Below are 12,120 nucleotides of genomic sequence, written 5' to 3'. Positions count from 1 at the left end.
TATTTATATAAGGATATGTTATTAAAACCATTTAGTATCTTACAAACATCTATTAGATTGAGGGTATTTTGGCCAAAGTATTTAAATCTGAAACATCTATATATCGGACAGACACCAATAAAATGTAAAGTGTCTTCAGGAACATTCATGTTGCATACGGAACAATTTACAGTATCGCCATTTCTAAAACATCTGGCGTTTAGATTAAGTAAGCCACATCTTGCTTTAACTATTAAACTGACCGCTCTAGCTGAGAGTTTGGTTGTATGTATTGGTTGAAGGTTATAATTCAATAGACGGTACAAATCATGATGTTGTGAGTTTAATGCATTTGCACAGAAATCTTGGTGTTCTTTTGTAACAAGTAATTCTATAATTTCTTTGGAATATAAACAAATTGGTACACTGCTATCATCGGGAGAGTATTGCAGAACGGAGCAAATATTAGCCCAGTCTTTTGCCCAACTTATTTTCTGGATTATGATTGCCTCAGCTAAAATTCGTGGAAGTCTTTGCTGGTTAAGCTTAAACACTTTATTTATGTAATCGAAATGAAGCTTTAACGTGGAGGTAAATAATGAATTCCAACCAGTTTCGATATGAAGAACATAGGTCGGAGTATTGTCTGGGAGGAACAAAATCTTCTTGATGAAGAAACGAAATAACTTTTCAACTTCATCATATCGCTTGCAACCCCAAACTTGAGCAGCATAAAACATTATAGACTTGGAGCAAGCATCAAATATCTTTAACTTATTAACATGTGATATTTGTTTATGTGAAATATACTTCGACCATGAAGAGTTAATGGCTATCTTTGAGGATGTAAGTTTACTTTGTATGTGTTTGTTGAATGATAAGTTAAAGGATAAGTCTACTCCAAGATATTTATAGTTATTAACTATTTCAATTGGCTCGTCACCAAATTGCCAGTAAAGATTGCTAGATATTCTTCCGCCTTTACGAAAAATCATAACTTTGGATTTAGAAAGGTTGACTTTTAAACTCCACAATTCGCAATAATTTTGTAATACATCTATCATTTCCTGGAGTTCTTGAGGTGTATTTGACAGTATAACGATGTCGTCTGCATACAATAAAATTTTTATGTTTGTATTTGCCACACTTATACCGTGCGGGAGAACATTTGGTAAATCATTTAAAAAAAGCGAAAACAATAATGGACTGAGGATACAGCCTTGCCTCACACCCGATTCCACTGAGAAAAAATCTGAAAAATTGTTTCCATCCCAAATCCTGCTGTTTGAGTTTGTGTATAAAGACTGTAAAATTCTGACGATTTTAGACGATAATCCTAGGCTTGACAGTTTATAAAATAAGCTGTTCCTTGGGATTAAGTCAAATGCCGAAGAGAAATCGACAAAGAAAACGTATGTACGATTGTTTTTGAGGTTATTGAGATTTACAATGCTAGTTAGATTGAAGATATTGTCAACCGTGGAGTACCGTGAACTTTTGTATTTGGAAAGTCATGCCCGGTGAACTTTTGTATTGGGAAAGTCATGCCCGGTGAACTTTTGTATTGGGAAAGTCATGCCCGGCGAACTTTTGTATTGGGAAAGTCATGCCCCGTGAACTTTTGTATTGGGAAAGTCATGCCCGGTGAACTTTTGTATTGGGAAAGTCATGCCCGGTGAACTTTTGTATTGGGAAAGTCATGCCCGGCGAACTTTTGTATTGGGAAAGTCATGCCCGGTGAACTTTTGTATTGGGAAAGTCACGCCCGGTGAACTTTTGTATTGGGAAAGTCATGCCCGGTGAACTTTTGTATTGGGAAAGTCATCTCCGGTGAACTTTTGTATTGGCAAAGTCATGCCCGGTGAACTTTTGTATTGGGAAAGTCATGCCCGGTGAACTTTTGTATTGGGAAAGTCATGCCTGGTGAACTTTTGTATTGGGAAAGTCATGCCCGGTGAACTTTTGTATTGAGAAAGTCATGCCCGGTGAACTTTTGTATTGGGAAAGTCATGCCCGGTGAACTTTTGTATTGGGAAAGTCATGCCCGGTGAACTTTTGTATTGGGAAAGTCATGCCCGGTGAACTTTTGTATTGGGAAAGTCATGCCCGGTGAACTTTTGTATTGGGAAAGTCATGCCTGGTGAACTTTTGTATTGGGAAAGTCATGCCCGGTGAACTTTTGTATTGGGAAAATCATGCCCGGTGAACTTTTGTATTGGGAAAGTCATGCCCGGCGAACTTTTGTATTGGGAAAGTCATGCCCGGTGAACTTTGGTATTGGGAAAGTGATGCCCGGTGAACTTTTGTATTGGGAAAGTCATGCCCGGTGAACTTTTGTATTGGGAAAGTCATGCCCGGTGAACATTTGTATTGGGAAAGTCATGCCCAGTGAACTTTTGTAGTGAGAAAGTCATGCCCGGTGAACTTTTGTATTGGGAAAGTCATCTCCGGTGAACTTTTGTATTGGCAAAGTCATGCCCGGTGAACATTTGTATTGGGAAAGTCATGCCCGGTGAACTTTTGTATTGGGAAAGTCATGCCCGGTGAACTTTTGTATTGGGAAAGTCATGCCCGGTGAACTTTTGTATTGGGAAAGTCATGCCCGGTGAACTTTTGTATTGGGAAAGTCATCTCCGGTAAACTTTTGTATTGGGAAAGTCATGCCCGGTGAACTTTTGTATTGGGAAAGTCATCTCCGGTGAACTTTTGTATTGGGAAAGTCATCTCCGGTGAACTTTTGTATTGGGAAAGTCATCTCCGGTAAACTTTTGTATTTGGAAAGTCATGCCCGGTGAACTTTTGTATTGGGAAAGTCATGCCCGGTGAACTTTTGTATTGGGAAAGTCATGCCCGGTGAACTTTTGTATTGGGAAAGTCATGCCCGGTGAAGTTTTGTATAGGCAAAGTCATGCCCGGTGAACATTTGTATTGGGATAGTCATGCCCGGTGAACTTTTGTATTGGGAAAGTCATGCCCGGTGAATTTTTGTATTCGGAAAGTCATGCCCGGTGAACTTTTATATTGGGAAAGTCATCTCCGGTGAACTTTTGTATGGGAAAAGTCATGCTCGGTGAACTTTTGTATTGGGAAAGTCATGCCCGGTGAACTTTTGAATGGGAAAAGTCATCTCCGGCGAACTTTTGTATTGGCAAAGTCGTGCCCGGTGAACTTTTGTATTGGGAAAGTCATGCCCGGTGAACTTTTGTATTGGGTAAGTCATGCCCGGTGAACTTTTGCATTGGGAAAGTCATGCCCGGTGAACTTTTGTATTGGGAAAGTCATGCCCGGTGAACTTTTGTATTGGGAAAGTCATGCCCGGAGAACTTTTGTATTGGCAAAGTCATGCCCGGTGAACTTTTGTATTGGGAAAGTCATCTCCGGTGAACTTTTGTATTGGGAAAGTCATGCCCGGTGAACTTTTGTATTGGGAAAGTCATGCCCGGTGAACTTTTGTATTGGGAAAGTCATGCCCGGTGAACTTTTGTATGGGAAAAGTCATCTCCGGTGAACTTTTGTATTGGCAAAGTCATCTCCGGTGAACTTTTGTATTGGGAAAGTCATGCCCGGTGAACTTTTGTATTGGGAAAGTCATGCCCGGTGAACTTTTGTATTGGGAAAGTCATGCCCGGTGAACTTTTGTGTTGGGAAAGTCATGCCCGGTGAACTTTTGTATTGGGAAAGTCATCTCCGGTGAACTTTTGTATTGGGAAAGTCATCTCCGGTGAACTTTTGTATTGGGAAAGTCATGCCCGGTGAACTTTTGTATTGGGAAAGTCATCTCCGGTGGACTTTTGTATTGGGAAAGTCATGCCCGGTGAACTTTTGTGTTGGGAAAGTCATGCCCGGTGAACTTTTGTATTGGGAAAGTCATCTCCGGTGAACTTTTGTATTGGGAAAGTCATCTCCGGTGAACTTTTGTATTGGGAAAGTCATGCCCGGTGAACTTTTGTATTGGGAAAGTCATGCCCGGTGAACTTTTGTATTGGGAAAGTCATGCCCGGTGAAGTTTTGTATAGGCAAAGTCATGCCCGGTGAACATTTGTATTGGGATAGTCATGCCCGGTGAACTTTTGTATTGGGAAAGTCATGCCCGGTGAATTTTTGTATTCGGAAAGTCATGCCCGGTGAACTTTTATATTGGGAAAGTCATCTCCGGTGAACTTTTGTATGGGAAAAGTCATGCTCGGTGAACTTTTGTATTGGGAAAGTCATGCCCGGTGAACTTTTGAATGGGAAAAGTCATCTCCGGCGAACTTTTGTATTGGCAAAGTCGTGCCCGGTGAACTTTTGTATTGGGAAAGTCATGCCCGGTGAACTTTTGTATTGGGTAAGTCATGCCCGGTGAACTTTTGCATTGGGAAAGTCATGCCCGGTGAACTTTTGTATTGGGAAAGTCATGCCCGGTGAACTTTTGTATTGGGAAAGTCATGCCCGGAGAACTTTTGTATTGGCAAAGTCATGCCCGGTGAACTTTTGTATTGGGAAAGTCATCTCCGGTGAACTTTTGTATTGGGAAAGTCATGCCCGGTGAACTTTTGTATTGGGAAAGTCATGCCCGGTGAACTTTTGTATTGGGAAAGTCATGCCCGGTGAACTTTTGTATGGGAAAAGTCATCTCCGGTGAACTTTTGTATTGGCAAAGTCATCTCCGGTGAACTTTTGTATTGGGAAAGTCATGCCCGGTGAACTTTTGTATTGGGAAAGTCATGCCCGGTGAACTTTTGTATTGGGAAAGTCATGCCCGGTGAACTTTTGTGTTGGGAAAGTCATGCCCGGTGAACTTTTGTATTGGGAAAGTCATCTCCGGTGAACTTTTGTATTGGGAAAGTCATGCCCGGTGAACTTTTGTATTGGGAAAGTCATGCCCGGTGAACTTTTGTATGGGAAAAGTCATCTCCGGTGAACTTTTGTATGGGAAAAGTCATCTCCGGTGAACTTTTGTATGGGAAAAGTCATCTCCGGTGAACTTTTGTATTGGGAAAGTCATGCCCGGTGAACTTTTGTATTGGGAAAGTCATGCCCGGTGAACTTTTGTGTTGGGAAAGTCATGCCCGGTGAACTTTTGTATTGGGAAAGTCATCTCCGGTGAACTTTTGTATTGGGAAAGTCATCTCCGGTGAACTTTTGTATTGGGAAAGTCATGCCCGGTGAACTTTTGTATTGGAAAAGTCATCTCCGGTGAACTTTTGTATTGTGAAATTCATACCCGGTGAACTTTTGTATTGGGAAAGTCATGCCCGGTGAACTTTCGTATTGGGAAAGTCATGCCCTGTGAACTTTTGTATTGGGAAAGTCATGCCCGGTGAACTTTCGTATTGGGAAAGTCATGCCCGGTGAACTTTTGTATTGGGGAAGTCATCTCCGGTGAACTTTTGTATTGGGAAAGTCATCTCCGGTGAACTTTTGTATTAGCAAAGTCATGCCCGGTGAACATTTGTATTGGGAAAGTCATGCCCGGTGAACTTTTGTATTGGGAAAGTCATGCCCGGTGAACTTTTGTACTGGGAAAGTCATGCCCGGTGAACATTTGTATTGGGAAAGTCATGCCCGGTGAACTTTTGTATTGGGAAAGTCATGCCCGGTGAACTTTTGTATTGGGAAAGTCATGCCCGGTGAACTTTTGTGTTGGGAAAGCCATGCCCGGTGAACTTTTGTATTGGAAAAGTCATGCCCGGTGAACTTTTGTATTGGCAAAGTCATGCCCGGTGAACATTTGTATTGGGAAATTCATGCCCGGTGAACTTTTGTATTGGGAAAGTCATGCCCGGTGAACTTTTGTGTTGGGAAAGCCATGCCCGGTGAACTTTTGTATTGGGAAAGTCATCTCCGGTGAACTTTTGTATTGGGAAAGTTATGCCCGGTGAACTTTTGTATTGGAAAAGTCATCTCCGGTGAACTTTTGTATTGGGAAAGTCATGCCCGGTGAACTTTTGTATTGGGAAAGTCATGCCCGGTGAACTTTTGTATTGGGAAAGTCATGCCCGGTGAACTTTTGTATTGGGAAAGTCATGCCCGGTGAACTTTTGTATTGGGAAAGTCATCTCCGGTGAACTTTTGTATTGGCAAAGTCATGCCCGGTGAACATTTGTATTGGGAAAGTCATGCCCGGTGAACTTTTGTATTGGGAAAGTCATGCCCGGTGAACTTTTGTACTGGGAAAGTCATGCCCGGTGAACATTTGTATTGGGAAAGTCATGCCCGGTGAACTTTTGTATTGGGAAAGTCATGCCCGGTGAACTTTTGTATTGGGAAAGTCATGCCCGGTGAACTTTTGTGTTGGGAAAGCCATGCCCGGTGAACTTTTGTATTGGAAAAGTCATCTCCGGTGAACTTTTGTATTGGGAAAGTCATGCCCGGTGAACTTTTGTATTAGGAAAGTCATGCCCGGTGAACTTTTGTATTGGGAAAGTAATGCCCGGTGAACTTTTGTATTGGGAAAGTCATGCCCGGTGAACTTTTGTATTGGGAAAGTCATCTCCGGTGAACTTTTGTATTGGGAAAGTCATGCCCGGTGAACTTTTGTATTGGGAAAGTCATGCCCGGTGAACTTTTGTATTGGGAAAGTCATCTCCGGTGAACTTTTGTATGGGAAAAGTCATCTCCGGTGAACATTTGTATTGGGAAATTCATGCCCGGTGAACTTTTGTATTGAGAAAGTCATGCCCGGTGAACTTTTGTATTGGGAAAGTCATGCCCGGTGAACTTTTGTATTGGGAAAGTCATGCCCGGTGAACTTTTGTATTGGGAAAGTCATCTCCGGTGAACTTTTGTATTGGGAAAGTCATGCCCGGTGAACTTTTGTATTGGGAAAGTCATGCCCGGTGAACTTTTGTATTGGGAAAGTCATGCCCGGTGAACTTTTGTATTGGGAAAGTCATGCCCGGTGAACTTTTGTATTGGGAAAGTCATGCCCGGTGAACTTTTGTATTGGGAAAGTCATGCCCGGTGAACTTTTGTATTGGGAAAGTCATCTCCGGTGAACTTTTGTATTGGGAAAGTCATGCCCGATGAACTTTCGTATAGGGAAAGTCATGCCCGGTGAACTTTTGTATTGGGGAAGTCATCTCCGGTGAACTTTTGTATTGGGGAAGTCATCTCCGGTGAACTTTTGTATTGGGAAAGTCATGCCCGGTGAACTTTTGTATTGGGAAAGTCATCTACGGTGAACTTTTGTATTGGGAAAGTCATGCCCGGTGAACTTTTGTATTGGGAAAGTCATGCCCGGTGAACTTTTGTATTGAGAAAGTCATGCCCGGTGAACTTTTGTATTGGGAAAGTCATGCCCGGTGAATTTTGTATTGGGAAAGTCATGCCCGGTGAACTTTTGTATTGGGAAAGTCATGCCCGGTGAACTTTTGTATTGGGAAAGTCATCTCCGGTGAACATTTGTATTGGGAAATTCATGCCCGAGGAACTTTTGTATTGGGAAAGTCATCTCCGGTGAACTTTTGTATTGGGAAAGTCATGCCCGGTGAACTTTTGTATTGGGAAAGTCATGCCCGGTGAACTTTTGTATTGGGAAAGTCATGCCCGGTTAACTTTTGTATTGGGAAAGTCATGCCCGGTGAACTTTTGTATTGGGAAAGTCATGCCCGGTGAACATTTATATTGGGAAAGTCATGCCCGGTGAACTTTTGTATTGGGAAAGTCATCTCCGGTGAACTTTTGTATTGGGAAAGTCATGCCCGGTGAACTTTTGTATTGGGAAAGTCATGCCCGGTGAACTTTTGTATTGAGAAAGTCATGCCCGGTGAACTTTTGTATTGGGAAAGCCATCTCCGGTGAACTTTTGTATTGGCAAAGTCATGCCCGGTGAACTTTTGTATTGGGAAAGTCATGCCCGGTGAACTTTTGTATTGGGAAAGTCATCCCCGGTGAACTTTTGTATTGGGAAAGTCATCTCCGGTGAACTTTTGTATTGGGAAAGTCATCTCCGGTGAACTTTCGTATTGGGAAAGTCATGCCCGGTTAACTTTTGTATTGGGAAAGTCATGCTAGGTGAACTTTTGTATTGGGAAAGTCATCTCCGGTGAACTTTTGTATTGGGAAAGTCATGCCCGGTGAACTTTTGTATTGGGAAAGTCATGCCCGGTGAACTTTTGTGTTGGGAAAGCCATGCCCGGTGAACTTTTGTATTGGGAAAGTCATGCCCGGTGAACTTTCGTATTGGGAAAGTCATGCCCGGTGAACTTTTGTATTGAGAAAATCATGCCCGGTGAACTTTTGTATTGGGAAAGTCATGCCCGGTGAACTTTTGTATGGGAAAAGTCATCTCCGGTGAACTTTTGTATTGGGAAAGTCATGCCCGGTGAACTTTTGTATTGGGAAAGTCATCTCCGGTGAACATTTGTATGGGAAAAGTCATCTCCGGTGAACTTTTGTATTGGGAAAGTCATGCCCGGTGAACTTTTGTATTGGGAAAGTCATGCCCGGTGAACTTTTGTATTGGGAAAGTCATGCCCGGTGAACTTTTGTATTGGGAAAGTCATCTCCGGTGAACTTTTGTATTGGGAAAGTCATGCCCGGTGAACTTTTGTATTGGGAAAGTCATCTCCGGTGAACTTTTGTATTGGGAAAGTCATCTCCGGTGAACTTTCGTATTGGGAAAGTCATGCCCGGTGAACTTTCGTATTGGGAAAGTCATGCCCGGTGAACTTTTGTATTGAGAAAGTCATGCCCGGTGAACTTTTGTATTGGGAAAGTCATGCCCGGTGAACTTTTGTATTGGGAAAGTCATGCCCGGTGAACATTTGTATTGGGAAAGTCATGCCCGGTGAACTTTTGTATTGGGAAAGTCATGCCCGGTGAACTTTTGTATTGGGAAATTCATGCCCGGTGAACTTTTGTGTTGGGAAAGCCATGCCCGGTGAACTTTTGTATTGGCAAAGTCATGCCCGGTGAACATTTGTATTGGGAAATTCATGCCCGGTGAACTTTTGTATTGGGAAAGTCATGCCCGGTGAACTTTTGTATTGGGAAAGTCATGCCCGGTAAACTTTTGTATTGGGAAAGTCATGCCCGGTGAACTTTTGTATTGGGAAAGTCATGCCCGGTGAACTTTTGTATTGGGAAAGTCATCTCCGGTGAACTTTTGTATTGGGAAAGTCATGCCCGGTGAACTTTTGTATTGGGAAAGTCATGCCCGGTGAACTTTTGTATTGGGAAAGTCATGCCCGGTGAACTTTTGTATGGGAAAAGTCATCTCCGGTAAACTTTTGTATTGGGAAAGTCATTCCCGGTGAACTTTTGTATTGGGAAAGTCATGCCCGGTGAACTTTTGTATGGGAGAAGTCATCTCCGGTGAACTTTTGTATGGGAAAAGTCATGCCTGGTGAACTTTTGTATTGGGAAAGTCATGCCCGGTGAACTTTCGTATTGGGAAAGTCATGCCCGGTGAACTTTTGTATTGGGAAAGTCATGCCCGGTGAACTTTTGTATTGGGAAAGTCATGCCCGGTGAACTTTGGTATTGGGAAAGTCATGCCCGGTGAACTTTTGTATTGGGAAAGTCATGCCCGGTGAACTTTTGTGTTGGGAAAGTCATGCCCGGTGAACTTTTGTATTGGGAAAGTCATCTCCGGTGAACTTTTGTATTGGGAAAGTCATCTCCGGTGAACTTTTGTATTGGGAAAGTCATGCCCGGTGAACTTTTGTATTGGAAAAGTCATCTCCGGTGAACTTTTGTATTGTGAAATTCATACCCGGTGAACTTTTGTATTGGGAAAGTCATGCCCGGTGAACTTTCGTATTGGGAAAGTCATGCCCTGTGAACTTTTGTATTGGGAAAGTCATGCCCGGTGAACTTTCGTATTGGGAAAGTCATGCCCGGTGAACTTTTGTATTGGGGAAGTCATCTCCGGTGAACTTTTGTATTGGGAAAGTCATCTCCGGTGAACTTTTGTATTAGCAAAGTCATGCCCGGTGAACATTTGTATTGGGAAAGTCATGCCCGGTGAACTTTTGTATTGGGAAAGTCATGCCCGGTGAACTTTTGTACTGGGAAAGTCATGCCCGGTGAACATTTGTATTGGGAAAGTCATGCCCGGTGAACTTTTGTATTGGGAAAGTCATGCCCGGTGAACTTTTGTATTGGGAAAGTCATGCCCGGTGAACTTTTGTGTTGGGAAAGCCATGCCCGGTGAACTTTTGTATTGGAAAAGTCATGCCCGGTGAACTTTTGTATTGGCAAAGTCATGCCCGGTGAACATTTGTATTGGGAAATTCATGCCCGGTGAACTTTTGTATTGGGAAAGTCATGCCCGGTGAACTTTTGTGTTGGGAAAGCCATGCCCGGTGAACTTTTGTATTGGGAAAGTCATCTCCGGTGAACTTTTGTATTGGGAAAGTCATGCCCGGTGAACTTTTGTATTGGAAAAGTCATCTCCGGTGAACTTTTGTATTGGGAAAGTCATGCCCGTTGAACTTTTGTATTGGGAAAGTCATGCCCGGTGAACTTTTGTATTGGGAAAGTCATGCCCGGTGAACTTTTGTATTGGGAAAGTCATGCCCGGTGAACTTTTGTATTGGGAAAGTCATGCCCGGTGAACTTTTGTATTGGGAAAGTCATCTCCGGTGAACTTTTGTATTGGAAAAGTCATGCCCGGTGAACATTTGTATTGGGAAAGTCATGCCCGGTGAACTTTTGTATTGGGAAAGTCATGCCCGGTGAACTTTTGTACTGGGAAAGTCATGCCCGGTGAACATTTGTATTGGGAAAGTCATGCCCGGTGAACTTTTGTATTGGGAAAGTCATGCCCGGTGAACTTTTGTATTGGGAAAGTCATGCCCGGTGAACTTTTGTGTTGGGAAAGCCATGCCCGGTGAACTTTTGTATTGGAAAAGTCATCTCCGGTGAACTTTTGTATTGGGAAAGTCATGCCCGGTGAACTTTTGTATTAGGAAAGTCATGCCCGGTGAACTTTTGTATTGGGAAAGTAATGCCCGGTGAACTTTTGTATTGGGAAAGTCATGCCCGGTGAACTTTTGTATTGGGAAAGTCATCTCCGTCGAACTTTTGAATTGGGAAAGTCATCTCCGGTGAACTTTTGTATTGGGAAAGTCATGCCCGGTGAACTTTTGTATTGGGAAAGTCATGCCCGGTGAACTTTTGTATTGGGAAAGTCATCTCCGGTGAACTTTTGTATTGGGAAAGTCATGCCCGGTGAACTTTTGTATTGGGAAAGTCATGCCCGGTGAACTTTTGTATTGGGAAAGTCATCTCCGGTGAACTTTTGTATGGGAAAAGTCATCTCCGGTGAACATTTGTATTGGGAAATTCATGCCCGGTGAACTTTTGTATTGAGAAAGTCATGCCCGGTGAACTTTTGTATTGGGAAAGTCATGCCCGGTGAACTTTTGTATTGGGAAAGTCATGCCCGGTGAACTTTTGTATTGGGAAAGTCATCTCCGGTGAACTTTTGTATTGGGAAAGTCATGCCCGGTGAACTTTTGTATTGGGAAAGTCATGCCCGGTGAACTTTTGTATTGGGAAAGTCATGCCCGGTGAACTTTTGTATTGGGAAAGTCATGCCCGGTGAACTTTTGTATTGGGAAAGTCATGCCCGGTGAACTTTTGTATTGGGAAAGTCATGCCCGGTGAACTTTTGTATTGGGAAAGTCATCTCCGGTGAACTTTTGTATTGGGAAAGTCATGCCCGATGAACTTTCGTATTGGGAAAGTCATGCCCGGTGAACTTTTGTATTGGGGAAGTCATCTCCGGTGAACTTTTGTATTGGGGAAGTCATCTCCGGTGAACTTTTGTATTGGGAAAGTCATGCCCGGTGAACTTTTGTATTGGGAAAGTCATCTACGGTGAACTTTTGTATTGGGAAAGTCATGCCCGGTGAACTTTTGTATTGGGAAAGTCATGCCCGGTGAACTTTTGTATTGAGAAAGTCATGCCCGGTGAACTTTTGTATTGGGAAAGTCATGCCCGGTGAACTTTTGTATTGGGAAAGTCATGCCCGGTGAACTTTTGTATTGGGAAAGTCATGCCCGGTGAACTTTTGTATTGGGAAAGTCATCTCCGGTGAACATTTGTATTGGGAAATTCATGCCCGGTGAACTTTTGTATTGGGAAAGTCATCTCCGGTGAACTTTTGTATTGGGAAAGTCATGCCCGGTGAACTTTTGTATTGGGAA

This window comes from Musca autumnalis, unplaced genomic scaffold, assembly GCF_047663935.1.
Source record: "Musca autumnalis isolate F117 unplaced genomic scaffold, ASM4766393v1 scaffold_1, whole genome shotgun sequence".
NCBI classification, from domain to species: domain Eukaryota; kingdom Metazoa; phylum Arthropoda; class Insecta; order Diptera; family Muscidae; genus Musca; species Musca autumnalis.
The sequence above is the reverse complement of the archived record's forward strand: the minus strand, read 5'-3'. Positions refer to the sequence as shown.